Source organism: Bubalus bubalis, chromosome 21, assembly GCF_019923935.1.
Source record: "Bubalus bubalis isolate 160015118507 breed Murrah chromosome 21, NDDB_SH_1, whole genome shotgun sequence".
NCBI lineage: Eukaryota > Metazoa > Chordata > Mammalia > Artiodactyla > Bovidae > Bubalus > Bubalus bubalis.
The window spans coordinates 20,558,061-20,577,593 of NC_059177.1; the positions used below are offsets into that span (position 1 = coordinate 20,558,061).

Consider the following 19,533-nt stretch of genomic DNA (forward strand, 5'->3'; position numbering starts at 1 on the left):
ACGATACACTAGAAGTGTATGAAGACCTAGCTGTAAGTTACTGGCATTTTCACTCTGTTTTAGTTTGACAGCTTGAGTGGAATAAATAGTTAAAATGGTCCATTGCTTTTCTGTGGATGGAGGTAATAATTTTACACAGACTGAAGCTAATGGTGATATTGAGAAAAATTATCTTTTTTGTGACTGTTGTGTTGGGATAGATGGGTGGTGTTTGAACCTTAATAGAACTCATGTAATTTCTTTCCACTGTCTGCCCAGATGAAGATGATATCATAAACAGATGAACTATGAGTCAACACAAGACTCAATTTCCTGCAGAATACTTGAGATTGCTGTGTTTCAGAAGCCCGGGAGAAGGGTGTCTCCTGTATACAAGAAAAATTTCCTCGTGATTAATGCCACAACATTGAGGAAAATAGATTCAATTTGCCTCTAAAAAAAATGAACCCAAAACTTTCAGCAGCCTATAAACCTCTTTTTCAAATCCCTCATTTAACTATCCCTAGAAAGGAGAGAAAACATGGCTGTGGTAGCTGATTGTATCCTGGACCCTTGCCTTTGGTTTTCAAAATGTATGAAGATTCTCTCTTTCTTTTAAAGAACTTGAGTAGGTCAGAACTAATTACACAAGTACCTACGTCACTCTGTATAACTGGTTCCCAGGGCGGAGTTTGCCAACACAGCCGGCGAAGTAGCATATGAGCAGTGCACACTTGTTTAACAGTCTAGACAGTGGTTCTCAACACTGGGGGGCGTGGCCCCCCCAATGGCCATTTAGCAATGTCTGGAGACATTTTAGATGTCATCCTGGGGGGCTGCTTCCAGCATGGAGTGAGTGGAAACTGGGAATATTGCTCGACATCCTGCAATGCACAAGGGAGCCCACTACAAGGAGGAGTTACCTATTCCAAATATGAACAGTGCTGAGGCTGAGAAATCTGGATCTGACATTTTATTCACACCATGCCAGTGGTTTTTTCCTTCTAAATAATCAAATGTCGTGTTAACTAATTAAAAAGCTGGACAGTTGGATGAGCCTTCAGCCGTTTACCTGAAGACAGAAACATCATGGATTCCACTCATAGGAGCTGAAAAGGTAAGTTTTACTTTAGCCATTCTTAATAGTGGTACAGTGACTCAACACAGGGAATTACTGTGGTCCACATTCAATTTTGAATTGAAAAGTGTTTAAAGGTCAAGGTAAAAAAAATTAGTGATATTTTAGATTTGAAATAGGGAAGAGTCAAGGTTAATGATGCCTCTCGCAGCCACTTGCAGCATTCTTTCTTGGTGACAGAGATGGTGTTTACATATGACACCTGTAACCATACAGTGCCCCACACTGTCATGGGAGAGCAAGCCTGAACCCACCATTAGTTGGGTGGAGAGCTACCAGTCTATAATATAGAGGAAAAAACATCTGGAAAACTCTCTATTCTATTTATATAGAGAGGCCTGTGATGGATTCCCTTAGAAATTCCTTCCTTTAAAAGTTTCTGTTACTAAACCAATTAGAGCTCCCAACACCAGAAGGCTTTAGAAGTGTTTTTGAATATTAATCTTTCTTGGGGGTTTTCTGCATATGCCAAATTAGACAATATGGTAAATGGATTGAAACGAATAAATCCAGAACACATTTGCATTAGTGTGTTCTATTTCCTAGAAATGTTTCCTTGGTTAATTGTTAGATAGCCCATGGTAAGCGAGTTATCAATTAATTGCTAGAAAATGTAGTGTTTATATTACTTTGGTCTTTAATTGGCTACAACTTTTCTTTCTCATTAAATGCTAATTTAATTGTTTAAGTAAACAAGGCCATTAGAACAGTAGTCAATCCTTTGGAAAAACTGTTTAATGAAATACAAATTTCACTTATAATTATAAATCAATTTTTCTATAATAAATAGAGCTCAGAGTTGGATTTCTTTTTAATTGTGGAAGTTGAACAGTCTGTTTCTAAGGAACCGACGTTCCTAAAACTCCTAACTTTGCTGAGAATGCTAAGTTTCTCATAGTACTAGTGTGTATGTTTTTAGATAATATGTTATTTATTCAGAAAATGAGTGAACTGTTAAAATAATCATTTATCTGTAAGCTCTAATTTAGAAGTGGCCTGATTAATAGAAACTTTAAAAGTAAACCAGTCTCTCCTTTTCAAAGTAGAAAATCCCAGATGAAATTAAATGTTCTTTATTACTTTTACCCATCATAAGGAGAAGTTCTTTCTGAAGTATCCTTTGGATATTTCTCCAACTCACGATGATTTAGAAGGGGCTAGATTATTTTCTGCAGCCATATGCCTATTTTAAAAAATCATTTTACTTAAATTCTTTGTTTCTAACATGACCCCATATTACTGAGTAGTACTTCTCCCATCATGGATTCTTAGTGTTAATTATAAAATTCAACGAAGTAACTTTTTAAGTCTTACTGGCTTTATTTGATGATTCATCATCATCACATCATTGACTCTTACAAATAAAAAGGAGCTTTGAAGAGCTATACAAAGTGAAAACCGTTTACAAGCAGAGGAAGAAGGCAGTTACTCTAGACAAAACACAGGTTGGTTATTGCAGGGTTACTGTCCTTTAGGGAATGGCAGGGGTTTATCTGGCAGATTACCTACTAGCGCTGATCAGGAGATTCCTGTGGACTGGTTTAAGATTCATTGATGAGGAAGCCCAAACTGTGATTATCTCAGTGTGTGATTGTCTCAGTGTGGCAACACAGGGCTGAGGGTAAGCGACTTCAGTTTGGTTCTGTTCTTTTAAACAATCCTCCCCCCTCAACTCCCACCCTGCCTCCCATTGTTGACCAGACTCTCAGATTAACTAGGAGATGTGATCAAAATTTAAGGCATCAGCCCTACCCCCAGCTACTGCACTGGAGTTCTCAGCTTGTGGTCAGTCAGGTCACGGGGTCAGGTTCACATTCTTTAAGTTGGTCATTCGCTTACCTTTTCCTTTTCTGAAGCTCTAGTCTTGAGGTGATCATTTGTTTTGGTCAGCTATGAACATGCATTTAAAGCTTTAAAAAAAGAAAAAACTAAAGATGACAGCCATGGAGGCCAGTAAAATTTGAAATTCTATAGACCCCAGTGAGGTTTGTAGGAAGCCTTGACACAAGGTGCCCTGGGTTTGGGGGTGCTAAGGAGAGGCAGGGAAATGGGCACTCAGAGTTAGGGAGTCTGATACAGAAGAGAGGAGGCTATTGATTCCAGAGAAACTGAGGCTTTGGAAATCAAGGAGAACTTCATAGCAAGCAAAACTACAATGGCCAGCACTGCGGTCAATCCAGAGGTCATCTGGAAACTGGATGTCCTACCTTGCCAGTGGCCTGAGGTATGTGAACAATGAAATTATCTTTCCAGGTCAGAACAAGGCAAAAGGTAGACAAAATAATCGTGACACCTTTCTGGTGTAAGAATTAGGAAAAGAATAGTCAGAAAAAGGAGGAGGAATGAAAAGAAATAGTCTTGACCCAGATTCTTAGGGCGATGTAGTCTATCTCCAGGTAGGCGATTTCTCTTCCTTGTCATTTGATTTTGCGGTCTCCAGACTTTGCTCAGAACCAGGTGTCAGGTGGAGCCTTCACCGGTTGTACAGTGTGCCCTACGGTTTAATGCCTTGTAACCTGGCAGTGCTATCCGTGGTCAAGAGTAGCCAGGAGTGTCCTTTCCATGCATTTCACCCTCGCAAAAGCCCAAGTAACACAGTAACCGCATATTAATAACAAAAGACTTAAAATGCTCCTGGTTAAAGATATGATTGGGAGTTCATTATAACATTATATGTTATAGTCAATGTAACATTTTAAGATAACTACTACAGTTATGACTGACAGGATATCAGAAAATGTCAGATTTCTGGGGGTCTTACACAATTTCTAAATCATATTCATAATATACATCTAAACATACGATGTATAGATTATTTTGATAATATGTTCCATGTAATTTAACATATTAATAAATAATTATTTTTAATATTTTACCAGAGACAAATGGTTTGAGATTTTCCAGAGGTAATCTTAAAATTAGTTTGGGATAAACAATTTTGAATTTGGTTTCTCACAAATACTAGTGAAAAATGTAAGCCATCGGAACAGATAACTTTAACTTATTCCATCTTTAAGAAACAAAATTTAGAGCCACCTGTTCTTTTATAAACTAGCGTTTTGTATTATCATACCTAATCTCATGTTTAAAATTTTGGAAAGTGTCACAGGGTTTGATTATTTGGTTAAACAGGATTACAGGTCATTATGAAATAATACTTCTTTATCTATTTAACCAAAGTGACAATAGAAGGCAAAGGCAAACACACTTGACTATCCGGTTGTGAATTAAACTTGCCTTTTTTAATACTGAGGAGATCCAGTTTTCTTAGGCCATCAAAGACCTGATAAAGACAGCACAAAGCGCAGTAAACCTGGGTAAGATACAAAATCTCTTGTGTCCAGGCAGATTCCATAGAGTTAAGGAAATGTTTACAATGTGTTACCAAAATCAGGTCAGAAGTCAGAAAAAACTTTTTAACAGACAATCAAATTTTAATTTTATATCAACGTGCTTTTGATATTTTAACTCATTTTTTAAAAAATCTATTCTAGTCTTAGCCAGCTTGACCCCACATAAAATTCCTTGCCCAGGACGCCTTTTGCACAAATCTTCTACAATATTTTTATATCCATTCAGATTTTGTCCTACGTTTTGTTTCCTCATTCTGCAAACACTTATTTCAATTTCCTCGCCTACTTTTACATACACAGTTGTTTGCTTTCACCCCCATTTGTTAGTTTTTTTATTGAAGCAATGTTAGTTTCTATGGTACAGCAAGATGACTCGCTGTATATATACCTACATCCCCTCCCTTTTGGCTTCCTTCCCATTACGGTCACCACAGAGCGTTAAGTTCCCTGAGGCTTACAGTGTGTTTCATTAGGTATGCTTTATTCATAGTATCGTAGTGCATATACATCAATCCCAATCTTCCAAATCTTCCTTCTTCCCCCCATGCCGCCTTGACATCCATATGTTTGTTCTCTACATCGGTGTCCTTATTTCTGTTTGGCAAATGAGATTATCTATATGATTTTCTAGATTTCACACATATGCATTAGCATACGATGTTTTTCTCTGACTGACTTCGCTCTGTATGACCCGCTTTAGGTTCATCTGCATCTCTACAAATGACCCAAATCCAGCTTGTCAACCTATCCCATTCCAAGACCAACTTATCCTAGCTCAGGAATCTTACAGTTAGGTAAGTACTTTAACATTTTTTATGAACCCAATCCGTGCCTGTCAGTTGTGCAGCTCTGGCTTCCCAGAGGCCTGTTATGATAGAGCTGTTATCCCTTTATCTCATGTGCACATTAGCAGAAAATGTCAGTAACTAAGGAAACTGATTAGCTGATGTCCACAGTCATAAGAGGTGTTACTGCAGACTGGCCAAGCAAAGGTAGGTAGACACCACCAGACATTTGCAAAGTGGAACTACACACCGAGCCAACCAGCAGACCCCCACAAATGCAGACTAACCAAGGCTTGAAGAATCAGGTTCCAGACAGAGCCATCTGCCAGTTCAAGGTGACCCATCAGGCTCTGCCCTGGGAGCATGGACTAACCCAGGGCTGAGGACTAGTAGAGCCTCCCAGCACTGCCATTAACCCCAACTGGAAGGCCATTTAGATTAGGAGCTCAGTGCAGAGAGAGCAGAACTTGGATTTGAGAGGAACTTAACCCAGGCTCTTGGAAATCATGAAAAAGAGAATAAAAAGAGTTTGTGGGTACCAGTACCTGTGTTTCTAGTTGTTGCCTTGCCAAAGCTGTCCAAAGTCAGTGGCCTTTGGATCCCATCGGCACCTTTAAACTTTTAACAACAACCAAAGTCGACTAAGTAAAATGTAAAGACCTTCTTGGCTTTATTAAATGATTCACAAATTGAGTAGTATCCAATCTAGCAGATAGAAGCCTTGAGTAGTATCCAATCTAGCAGATAGAAGCCTTGAGGAACTGGACAAATGAAAGAATTTTATAGACAAAACGGAGCAGGAACAAGGAGTTATACTAGGCAAAACGAAGCAGTTGGTGATTGCAAACTTTCTTTCCTTTATGGGATGGGAGGCCTCTGTGATATGGAAGACCCTTGACTGACTGGTTGAAGATTCTCTTTCTGAGAGAGCTGAAACTATAATTAAGTCAAGCCCCACTTGGTGATGTGGAGCTTTGAGCATAAAACTTTGACTCCATTTTAGGCTGTTGTTTTACCATTAGATGTTAATTGAGTTAAATAGCTAAATGAAAGAGCCCATGCTGCTTGCTATGAACATTATATATGCTTTCTTTGTCCCATAAGCAAGAAAGCTAAATTTATAAATTAAGTAAACCATTTCTTTCAGGGCATCTTACATAAAACTCGATTTACATCTGAAGTTTTTGCTAAAGGATCTAAATTTATTCTCCGAAAGCGCTGCATTAGCCCAGAAGTATATAGGCCAGACAATTTTGCACAATGCATGACCACTAAGAGTGCTGAAATTCTGTACAAGTTTTTCTATATCTATTTCCCTTTCACTCCAGGAAAGTACATGATGTTCACATTATCCAGTGCATTCACTAAGCTGCTCAGTTCTCTTTGGAGCAATCCGATCTTAAGAACCTCTAAGAATGAAAAAGGAAAAGAACTGCCTCAAAAATCTCTTGGGAACCTAGACAAAAAGAAGGTAGATCCCAGAAAGAGAGATACCTTAGGAAAACAGGGCATAGTGGTACCATTTTAGAAATATTTTCTGAAAATTTGTTAGAAGGATGAATATTATTCACTCTCAGAGTTTCTAATGCATGACAGGAAAAGTATAGAAAGATGAATAATAATGAAAATGACGATGATAATGAAAGATTAACATTATGTTAAGTGTGGACAGATGAAAATAGGTCCCTAAAATTGAGAATGAGAGTGGGGACACTTAAATAGGTTGGTTGTGGCATTGCAGTAATGAATTCTAAACGTCTAACCATATGTTTTTGGAAAGTTAACAAGAACACAGTAAATTCCTAAAAATCTAGCAAAACTGTAACATCTATAAGAATATACTTACTGAATACATATAAGAAGATGAACTAATGGCTAGGATTACTAGACTACTCAGAAGTATAAAGAAGTTAATTCTTTCCAATGCAGTTCTCATCAACGTATTACTGTATATCTTTTGCAACTTAAGAGTTACTCTGAATTTTATCTGGAAAAATAAGTAGATGAGCATAATCTGTACAATTGTGAGAAAGGACATTGAAGAAAGAGCTCTTTTTGAAAAAGGTGGGTGTCAAAATCATATTTTACAGCTGTGGTCATGAGAGCTGTCTGGTTCTAGCACAGAAATATCCAAATGCTAGAGGGAAAATCAGAGGTTATTTAAAATCCTGATCATTCGTTGGAATTTATCAAATGAAAAGAGTATAAGAGGATGACATTCAATATATGATGTTGAGACAGCTGGCTCTGTGGACAAAAGTTAAATCCATATACTATAGAACATAATATGTCTAAGCACTAAAAAACAGAAATGTGAGATATGTTTAACCAAAAAAAAAAAAAAAAAAAAAGCCCCACAAGATATATAGGGGCTAAACTGACAACTCCATAAAAATTTTAAAATTCCCTTAACTAAAAGCACACTATATAATAGCCAAAGGATAAACTGAGAAGATCATGTATGATAAACAGTGAATCAATAGCCTTATTTTTATAAAGCAGATTTTCCAAAGATGGTTGGTCTCAGAAATCTTCAAATACTTTTAGTACTTCTTGAGGATTCCCCTGGAAGGCTTTTCCTTTTGTGGATTATATATTTACTATTTTGGAAGTTAAATCTGAAACACCTTAAATTAGTATTTTTAACATATTTAAAAGTAACAACAGAGAAGGCAATGGCACCCCACTCCAGTACTCTTGCCTGGAAAATCCCATGGATGGAGGAGCCTGGTGGGTTGCAGTCCATGGGGTCGCTAAGAGTCGGACACGACTGAGCGACTTCACTTTCACTTTTCACTTTCCTGCATTGGAGAAGGAAATAGCAACCCACTCCAGTGTTCTTGCCTGGAGAAGCCCAGGGACGGGGGAGCCTGGTGGGCTGCTGTCTGTGGGGTCGTGCAGAGTCGGACACAACTGAAGCGACTTAGCAGCAGCAAAAGTAACAATATAGTCATCTATGAACAGAAATAATATATTAAAATATTTTTCCAAAGCAAAAAATATATATAAAAACGCCATAATTTTGTATTTTACGTATTCTCATAATTCATATCTGTTTATACATTCAGTCTGTTGTAATATCCCACATCATGTGGCCTCTGTAACCACAGGAGAAAAATATAAAAGGACAGGGAAACTCCAGAAATTATGGCCTCAGTATCATCAAGAACCGGAACCAATACCAACAAATAAATACCTATATTCAGACTTACTCATTTGGCCACTTTGTGGCATGCAGAATCTTAGTTCGCAGACCAGGAATGTGGAGTTTTGACCACTGGACCTCCAGGGAAGTCACACCTACAGACTTAAATAAAAGTAAATAATCATAGGCAGGAAGAAGCGTGAAGTCTTACCATTTTAAGCCACTGTTGCACATGTGTTGATTTATTGGTACTGAATGAAATCTTTTTCTTTTAATGCTATACTGTCTTATTACATTTAAAAATACTCATTCTGATAGTTCCCAGTTTTATTATTGATCAGTCTAGTTTTTATATCATTTACATTTAAAATGTTACTGCTTTTATTATGATGGTATCTGCTAATCCATATTAATGGTGCTTGACAATTGAATGAAAACAGGTCAAAGTCTCTACAACTGAGCAGCTCCACCTTGGCTGCAACACCACCACACTCTTCTGAAGAAGATGAAAAAAAGGTAAAACCCATGTTTCAGAGCCCTTCTGGTGACAGTGATGTGCTATGAGCAGACTCCCGCTCCCAACCACCGTTTCCTCCTATGTTTGCAGATTAATACTAAGAAGCTGCTGCATGTGAGGGAACAGAGAGAGGAAGGGAGAGAGATTGAGAGAGAGAGACAGAAAGGAAGGTAGGAAGGGCAAGAGAAAAAGAGGAAGGAAGAGAGCAACAGGGAGAAAGGGGAAAAAAAGCAGAAAGGGAAGGAAGAAGAGAGAAAGGATTGAAAAGAGGAAGAGAGAGACAGAGGAAGGAAAAGGAGGGGAAAGACAAGAGAGAGAGGAAGACAGAAGGATTAGAGTGAGTCAGAGAACAGACAGAAGAGAAAGATGTGGGAAGGAAGGACATGGAGAAAGAAGGAGAGAGCCAGAAGAGAGTGGAAACAAAAGAAGGGAGGAAGGGAAAATAAAGAGGGGGAGTGATTAAGGGACAGAGAGGAGGCGAAAGAGGAGAGAGAAACAGGGAGATGTGAGAAAGGAAAAGAAGGGAAGGAAGGAGAAGAAAAAGGAAAGAAGGAAGAGAGGAAAGAGACCAGAGAGAGAAAGAAATGGGGTGGGAGAGAAAGACAACAGAAGAGAGAGATGGGAAGGAAGGAGAGAGAAAAGAGAGTGGAAACAGAGGAAGGGAGGAGGAAGGGGAAAATTGAGAGAGGAAGGCAGGAAGAGACAGAAACGGGGAGAAAGGGGAGAAGAGAAAGAGGGAAAGGAAAGAAGAAAGAGAGGTGAAGGGAAAGAGACAAGGAAGAGAAAGAAATAGAATGGGAGAGAGAAAGATTAAGAGACAAAGAGATGGAGAGGAAGAGGGGAAGGAAGGGAGAGAGAAAATAGCCAAAGAATGGAGAGGGGAAGACAAGAAAGACAAGGGAGAAAAGGAGGAGAGAGAGAAAGGAAGGAAGAGAAACTGAAGGCAGAAGGAAAGAAAAAGAGGAGGAGATGGAAGAGGAGGAGGAGAAATGAAGGGGGAAAGGAGGGAGAGAGGAAGGAAGAGTGAGAAGAAATGAAGGCAAGAAAGGGGGAGAAAGAAGACATGGAGGAAGGAAGGAGAGAGAGGAAAGAGATACAAAGGAAGGTAGAAGGGGCAAGAGAGGAGGGTGATGAGAGAGAGGGGAGAAGAGACAGAGGCAGGGTGAGAGAGAGAAAGGAAGGGAAAGAAAGCAAGCAATTGAGGGAGAGAGAGTAAGAAGAAAGGGAGAGATGAGAAAGAGAACAAAAGACAAAGAGCAGAAGCAGAGGAGGGTATGGAGGAAGGAGGGAAGAGAGAGAGGAGAGAAAGAAGAGAGAGAGGAAGGGATGGAGAGAAAGGTGAGAAAAGGAAGGAGACGAGAAGGTGAGGAGAGACAGTAGAGAGGGAAGGGAGAGAGAAAAGGGAGAGAGCAGGAGAGAAGAGAAATAAAAGGGGGGAAAGGAAGGGAGAGGTGAGAAAGTGGGGAGAGAAAGTGGAGAAAAAGAGATAGGAATAGAGAAAAGAAAGGAGCAAAGGGAGAGAAGGGGAGAAGAGGGGCAAAGAAAGACAAAGACCACAGGAAGGATGAGGGAGAGAGAAAAGCATGAGAGAAAGAATAGAAAATAGGGAGGAATGGAGAAGGGAGGGAGAGAAAGATGAGAAAGGAAGAGTGCCAGAGATAAAGAGAGGGCAGGAGAGAGGAGAAAGAAAAAGAAGGGAAATCAGATAGGAAAACAGAAAAGAAGGACGAGGGAATGAATGCAGAGAAAACAGGAATGAAGAAAGGAAGAGAGGGATGAGAAAGAGACATAGGAAGGAAGGAAAAGAGAAAGAGGGGCAGATAGAGAAGAGAAAGATTTTTAAAAAGTGAGAGGAGTACAGAGAAAGTGAAAGTATGGAAAGAATAAAGGAAAATAGAGGCAAGAAAGAATAGAAAGGCTGAAACAGGAGAAAAGAGAAAATGAAAGGAAGGGAGGATGGAAGGAAGAGGGAGAGACACTGAAAGGAGAGAGAGTGATAGAGAGAAGTAAAAGAGAGCTACAGAGGGATGGAGAAAAAGGAAAAGAAGAGGTGAGGAGAAAGAAAGGAAGAGAAGATGGAGGAGTAAAGGGAGAAAGAGAGACGGAGGGAAGGAAGAGACAGAAAGGAGAAAGGGAGGAATGGAGAGAGAAAAGAAAGGAAGGGAATGAAGAGAGATTGAGGGAGACAGAAACAGAGGAGAGAAGAGGGAGGGAGAGAAGAGAAGGAGAGGAAGAGAAGAAGAGACAGGAAGAGAGTGAGGAGAGAGAGAAAGCAAGAAAGAGTAGAGAGAAAGGGATAAAGCGTAAAGAAAAATGACCCAGAGTGGTGTCACATACCTGGATCCTGAGCAGACTCTGTCCCAAGGCTGGGCTGTCCTGGGGCTGAGAGAGCCGGGGAGGGTGTACACTGACCTGAGCACCCCCCACCCCGCCCTTAGACCTGAAGTGCCTGGGCCCCTCAGATGGGGCCCCAGATCCAGGCTGGCACTCCCGCAACTAAGCCAAGCCGAACACCTCCAAAGGATGGAGGAGCAAACTCACCTGGTCTGCAAGTCTACTGGTGGTGGGGTGCCCACTCCCAGCCTCCTTCTGCAGGGCTTAGGATTTGTCTGAGGGTGGCGGGCAACAGTAAGATGGAAGAGGTAATAAGATACAAGCTCTCCTGGCTGGCCGTTCAGGCACTTTCCACTGGAATTTACAATCGCACAATAGGACTTTCTCTAAGGCTCTAGTTGCCCAAGTTACCAGACTGGGTCATGAGGAAGTGCTGCCGCCTTGTGGATGCTTCATGCAACTACAACCTGAAAACGTGCTTTGGGGCACTCAAGTGTCTCAAGGCCAGTGGGGCTCAAATGACCCCTGCCCTCAAGAAATGCCCTGCGGGAGGTAATTCAACCCAAGGCCAGTCTCATGAAGCCAATTTCAAGAACTAAATTATCCTCTCACACTTCAGGAAAAAAAAAATGCCATGAAAAGATGTTCATCATCCCTAATAATTGGAGAAATGCAAATCAAAACGACGAGATAGGCTGAAGCGCCAATCATTAAAGAGTCTATATACAATAAATGCTACAAAGGCCTGCAGAAAAGAAATCTACGCTGTTAGTGGGAATGTGCATTGGTAACATGCACTATGGAGAACCATATGGAAGTAAGTATAAGTAAGTATTAGTCGTGCCCAACTCTTTAGGCCCCCATGGACTGCAGCCCACCAGGCTCCTCTGTCCATGAGATTTTCCAGGCAAGGATACTGGAGTGGGTCGCCATTTCCTTCTCCAGGGGATCTTCCCAACCCAGGGATTGAACCCAGGTCTTCTGCACTGCAGGCAGATTCTTTACCGACTGAGCTACAAGGGAAGTTCTGACAAAACATGGTCCAGTATGGAAGTTCCTTTAAAAAGAAAAATAGAGCTACCATGAGATCCAGCAATCCCACTCCTGGGTAGGGGTGTGTTGGAGAAAACCATCCTTCCAAAAGATACCTGCACCCCAAGGTCACTGCAGCTCTATTTATAATAGCCAAAGCATGGGAACAAAACTCAGAAATGCTCTGGTTCCCGGTGTTACATAGTTACTTAATTGTGTTTCCTTTTTCTCCTCCAGGACACACAGAAAGACTGCATTTCTACAGCCTCCCTTGCAGTTAGGTTGGAGCAAATGGAACTGGGTTGTGAGACAAGGAATCAGGGAAATACCCGCCCATACAGCTTTACCCTTTCCTTGTGGTAACTTCTGGGGCCATTTGTTTCCCATGTCCCTCTATGGAAAATTCCTGGATCCCTGAGTCACCAGGTAGAGGAAAGCTGCCAAGGAAAGCACGGAGCACGAATTACACCTGTGAAAGATCAACATTTGTTGTGTTAACTTCAATACACTCAGAGGTGTATTTGCTGCTGTCAGAACTAATACACAACTCAAGAATGAGTATCTTAAATACCATATGATGTAACTTACATGCGAAATAAAATATGACCCAAGTGGATCTGTGAAACAAACAAAATCACACAGAGAACAGTCTTGTAGTTGCCAAGGGGAGGGAAGTATTGGGATTAGCAGATACAAACCATTATGTATAAATATATATGTTTTCACTGAGTGGATAAACAAGGTCCTACTGAATAGCACAGGGAACTATATTCAATATGCTGTGATAAACCATGATGGAAAAGAATATATGTGTAACTGAGTCACTTTTCTGAATAGCAGAAATCAACACAACAATGTAAATCAACTATACTCCAATAAAAATGTTTTTAAATGAATGAATGTCATGATGTCTGTACACATCTTGGGCAAAAGATCAGCTATGCAGGAACTAGACCCAAAGAGGAAGAGCAGACATAGCTAAGTCCTCTGCCAACAGCTCAGTGTGTGATCATAAATGAAACATTTACCTCTTTGGGGTCTCCCAGAAATATGTGAGGGGATAGTACAAGAAGAGTTCATTGCCAGCAGTCACATGAATGGAACCATTATATTGCTATCATTTTTTTTATCATAAGACGTAATCTTTTTTGGTGATGTCACAGGCCTGTACATTGGGATTGTACTTGTGTTGTGCAAAAGAAAAAGAAAAAAAAAAGCTGAAATCAGCACCCAGGTCCAAAAATGATCATCATAGTCATCCCCTTGCAAAGCTCTGCTTCCATGTGTCTCAAGGGCCTTGGGATCTTGGTGCAGCTATACAGCTCTAAACAAATAAAATGCTTTCATTTCTGGCAAGTCAGAGGAATCTGTCCCAGAGCATGACTCGCTCCACCAAATGGGAATCTGCTTCCAACCTATGCCTTGAGGAAGGGCTCTGACACATATGTCACAAGTCAAGCCCATATTTACTCAAGTGGTAACCAGCCGACATATCCCTGGAACCAATCCAAATAAGCAGTTGTATGAAAAATACGCAAAGAAAGAGTGATAGCCTGTGGAGATTGCATCATCATGTATGACAAAGGCTGTACACTCTTAAATATTCACAATTATTCAGACCCCCCTCCAGAGGTGTAAACTAGCAATCATTTAGTTTGGGTATGAGGAAACCTTTCATCTGTATTTACAACTACCAGCTTATTTCCTAATTTTAAGAAGAAAATAATCATAGCAACACGATTGCATATTCCCAACCAAACTTGTGTGATTTATCAAAAATATGAAGCGCGACCTCCTCATCTTTCTCCATTAGAACTGATAAAAGCCTCAGAACAAATCCAGTGGTCCACATTTGGTTCCAGTCCATTAGTCTGCCTACCTTCAAGATAAAGCAAACTAAATTTTTTATTGTGTAGTGCTAAGGGAAATACTCCCCCGACTAGAGAACCCACACCTTTGAATTATTCATAGATTTCTCATTTCAAAGTCTATTATAACTCAGGGTGCCTCTAGGAGTTAGGCACTTCATTTATAACTTTGATCGGCCTTCTGCACCTCAGCTGTGGGGAAAACGTGGCCTTAAATAAAGATAATTGGTATTAATGCCAAACTGAGTTTATATTTCCTATAAAAGTAAAGGTATGTAAAGTCAACACAAATATTATGATCAACTATTTTTTAGAATATTTTAGGAGCTCAGTTTGTTTAAGTTTTATATGTTCTTGGGCAAATGTGAAATACTGGAATGCTTTACAAAATGGGCATTTAGAAGGTGAGAATGAAAATACAAGATATATAAATATAAATATAGTTTATTTGATGTTGAAAGTAGCATTCCCTACCAGTCAGTGAATGAGGGTTTCCTTTTCTCCACATCCTCTCCAGGATTTGTTTGTAGATTTTTTTTGATGATGTCATTCTGACCAGTGTGAGGTGAAACTTAGTTGTGGGGTGGGAGGTGAGAGGGAGACTCAGAATGAATATATATGATTCACTTTGTCATACGGGAGAACCAACAGAACACAGCTCAACAACTGTAAAGCAATTATCCTCCAATGTAAAAAAAAAAAAAAAAAACAAAAAAAAACCTTAATTTTTAAAAAAAGAAAGTAGCAGTTCCTAAATCCTCGCTTTCAGAAATGATCTAACATCAGCAAGGTTCTAGGTGAAAGCCATCCATGATGACACAAGTCAGTTTTACAGAAGTCACCTACCTTTGACATAAAGGTACTTGTCTTTTCTGCTGTTGACATGTTCTTCCTTGCTTGGAGGTGGTGAAATAAAATTTTAAGGTGGGACAAGGAAATGCAAACATAAAATTCTCTCTTGTGTGTCCATCTGGGCCTCCTCCCTGTTGCCCTAGTGAGCACCCACACTAACCAGACCTCCTCAGAGATGGAACTGCCTGATGGACCGGAAAGCTACCATCTTTTCCTTTCTTGTGATGCAAGCAATGTAACTTCTTAACAGCATTCTTTCTCAACTCTGCAGGGGGTCAGGGTGCCTTGCTACTTGCTCTGTCCCTACTTACCTGGATTATAGGGCTTCCCAGATGGCTTACCAGTAAAGAATCTGCCAGCCAGTGTAGGAGATGCAGAAGACTCGGGTTCAGTCCCTGGGTCAGGAAGATCCCTTGGAGAAGGAAATGGCAACCCACTCCAGTATTCTGGCCTGGAGAATCCCATGGACAGAGGAGCCTGGTGGGATACAGTCTATGGGGTCACAAAAGAGTCAGACACAATTTAATGACTAAACAACAAACAACAACCTTGGATTCCATGTATCCCTGATGGACTTGATGTAAAATACCGGTGTATCCTTTTGATGTATAATCATTTGTCTCGAAAATCTATGCAACTTTATCTTTCACTTGTAAACGGGTGAAACAGTTCTCAGATCTTTCTGAGAATCTGTCTCCTGGGTCATAATCCTCAGTTGGGTTCGAATGAAATTCTCTTTTTCCTTACCTTGATTGTTAATTGAGCTTTCTTCCACAGAGGTGATTTTGCAGTGAATGTATATTATGTTACTGACCATAGATGAGTAGGTCACATTTAAATTCATATATGTTGCTTAAAAATTTTCCATCTACAGTCATTTTCGGTGAGTTGCTAGGTCCTCAGAGTTTGTACAATCAAGGAACACTTGTTTAAGGCCAGAACACTGCTGAGTTCTGATTAACGAACCTCTTAAGATCTGATTGTTCGCAACATCAAGTGTGTGCCGACAATGGTACAGACCACACGGAACTCTCTCGCTATGAAGCCACTGACCAGCTATGAACTAGCTGACCATGATCGATGAGGGATACACGACAGTTGTCCTGTTCTAAATAGTGGGTTCTGCATATGAAATGCCCGAAGCACAGTATGAGTCTCTAAGAAGAGCAGAAAAAACAATCTGTACATGTATGCTGCAAGTCTGTGCAAAGGGCACAGGTGTGAATTTCACATTCACTTGAAATAATCATTTTTCTGTTCAGACATTCAGCCAGGAAGGTGTCCATTTGTGATCTAACCTGAATTCTGAGCACACTGCCCCCAGTTGACCTTATGGCAGAAACACCCCTTTGAATATTCTCCTGTATGGGAAGCAAGAGAGGAAAGAAATGGAGGTTACGTGTATAGCTACTGGAGCCTGGATTCTATTCAGAGAAGACAAGGATACTGACAATTTTCAGTGGTCCTCTGTGACAAAGAAAACCTTTTTCCCCTAAGAATTCATATTATCATATAAATTACCACATCACTGCTATCCTAATACTGACAACAATGAGAATGAACTTGGAGCACTTTCCTTACTATGTACCAAGCATTGTCTGTCTCAATGAATCCACATAACTTTCTATGACATGACTAGCGCTGTTATCTCCCGTCTTGCTAGCACAGAAACCAAGCTTCAGCAGGAAGTAATTCGTCTAAGGTCATGTGACCTAAAAGACCTGAGCCACTTTTGAATCTGGAAACCCTGCTTTAACTCCTGTGGCAAACTTGTATATGCCCCACCCCACCCAGGAATCTGCACCCCCGACAGTCACACCCTTCTGTGCTTCTCTTCTAAAAATTGGCCCTCTCTAATGAGAAGGATGCTCTCCTTCATCACTCTCAGGGAGGGCTCTTCTGAGCCCCTTTTCAACTCAAGCTTCAACCCTGACCTACAAAGGCTTGAACGGAAAGCAGCTCCCGGCCACATCCTAGGATGACCCTCAGCTTCCTTAAAGTTCTTGCTTAAGAAAACTCAAGGTTGCCCAAAAAAAAAAAAAAAAAAAAAAAATTTTTTTGACTGTTCCAGTCAACACATGAAGACAGGATCTCTGAATCCCAGCCTCTATGAGAAGATAGCAGCAGCCTAACTTCCACAAGCTTTAGTTAGCAAACCCAGATGCTAACATTTTCTGTTTTATATTATTTTCCACTTCATTGACTACTGACACCCTGCTCATTCCCTTCATTATTCCCTTACTCTCCCTTTAAAAAGTAATCAGTCACCTCTGTGTGAATTGAAGTTGAGTTCAGTTCACATTGGACTCTTTGCTCTACTGCAATAGTTATTGTGGATTAAAATCTATTCTTAGCCTATGGTGGGACAGAGAGAGGTTCGGGAGGGAGGGGGCAGATGTGTACCTGTGGCCGATTCACGTTGATGTGTGGTACAGGCTAACACAATATTGTAGAGCAACTGTCCCCTGAAAGCTGTATTTTGTTCTGTACTTCTCAATATTGTACAGCTATAATCTTTTCAAAAAACCCATTCTTACACCTTTAATTAGTGTCCTGCTTGGATTCAGCAGAAGAGATGCAGAGTAAGATCCAAGGCTGGACCGTGAAGGGCCTTGTAGCTTCTAGCTTCTCTCTAGAACACTCACCCTTGGAGATCTGAAACATCAGACTGAGGGGACCACACAGAGATGATGCGTTCAGTTCAGTTCAGTTCAGTTCAGTTCAGTCACTCAGTCGTGCCCGACTCTTTGCAACTCCATTAATTGCAGCACGCCAGGCCTCCCTGTCCATCACCAACTCCCGGAGTTCACTGAGACTCAGGTCCATCGAGTCAGTGATGCCATCCAGCCATCTCATCCTCTGTCATCCCCTTCTCCTCCTGCCGCCAGTCCCTCCCAGCATCAGAGTCTTTTCCAATGAGTCAACTCTTCACATGAGGTGGCCAAAGTACTGGAGTTTCAGCTTTAGCATCATTCCTTCTGAAGAAATCCCAGGGCTGATCTCCTTCAGAATGGACTGGTTGGATCTCCTTGCAGTCCAAGGGACTCTCAAGAGTCTTCTCCAACACCACAGTTCAAAAGCATCAGTTCTTTGGCACTCAGCCTTCTTCACAGTCCAACTCTCACATCCATACATGACCACAGGAAAAACCATAGCCTTGACTAGACGGACCTTTGTTGGCAAATAATGTCTCCGCTTTTGAATATGCTATCTAGGTTGGTCATAACTTTCCTTCCAAGGAGTAAGCGTCTTTTAGTTTCATGGCTGCAGTCACCATCTGTAGTGATTTTGGAGCCCAAGAAAGTAAAGTCTGACACTGTTTCCACTGTTTCCCCATCTATTTCCCATGAAGTGATGGGACCAGATGCCATGATCTTCGTTTTCTGAATGTTGAGCTTTAAGCCAACTTTTTCACTCTCCACTTTCACTTTCATCAAGAGGCTTTTTAGTTCTTCTTCACTTTCTGCCATGAGGGTGGTGTCAACTGCATATCTGAGGTGATTGATATTTCTCCCGGCAATCTTGATTCCAGCTTGTGTTTCTTCCAGTCCAGCATTTCTCATGATGTACTCTGCACAGAAGTTAAATACGCAGGGTGACAATATACAGCCTTGACATACTCCTTTTCCTATTTGGAACCAGTCTGTTGTTCCATGTCCAGTTCTAACTGTTGCTTCCTGACCTGCATACAGGTTTCTCAAGAGGCAGGCTGAGATGATGCAAAGAAGACCTTAAACAACATGGAGAGATGCTTCTTAGCAACTCAAGTCAGCCCATCTGATTAGAAATCAGTTGTTCCCTCTGAAAAATGTAAAACTTTTGGTCGCTCAGTCGTGTCTGACTCTGTGACCCCATGGACTGTAGCCCACCAGGCTTCTCTGTCCATGAATTCTCCAGGCAAGAATACTGGAGTGGGTTGCCAGTTCCTTCTCCAGGGGATCTTCCCAACCTAGGGCTCAAACCCAAGTCTCCTGCACTGCAGGCAGAGTCTTTACCGTCTGAGCCACCAGGGAAGCCCTGTTCTCTCTGAGCCCTGTCCACACTGCAGATTTCTCAGCAGACTAAGCAGCTGCTGCATGTTTTAGCCACTTAGCTTGAAGGTGGTTGTTACACAGCAATAGGAATCTGCAGCAGCCTCTGCAAAGCACAGTTCTTTTTATTCTCCCGGGATCCCTCTTCTTCTTTTTTTTTTAAATCTTATTTTATTTTTAAACCTGAAACACTGTATTAGTTTTGCCAAACATCAAAACGAATCCACCACAGGTATACATACGCTCCCCATCCTGAACCCTCCTCCCTCCTCCCTCCCCACACCATCCCTCTGGGTCATCCCAGTGCACCAGCCCCAAGCATCCAGTATCGTTCATCGAACCTGGACTGGCAACTCGTTTCATACATGATATTACACATGTTTCAATGCCATTCTCCCAAATCTTCCCACCCTCTCCCTCTCCCACAGAGTCCATAAGACTGTTCTATACATCAGTGTCTCTTTTGCTGTCTCGTACACAGGGTTATTGTTACCATCTT

General features: G+C 41.0%; 1 long non-coding RNA gene across 1 annotated transcript; it reads left to right on the forward strand.

Moving 5' to 3' along the window:
• Positions 1 to 268: 268 nt before the first annotated feature.
• On the forward strand, positions 269 to 8,917 carry LOC112581217. Its single transcript, XR_003105710.3, has 3 exons — positions 269 to 1,096; positions 5,171 to 5,264; positions 8,841 to 8,917. It is a non-coding gene; the product is annotated as an uncharacterized LOC112581217 (long non-coding RNA).
• The last annotated feature ends 10,616 nt before the right edge of the window (positions 8,918 to 19,533 follow it).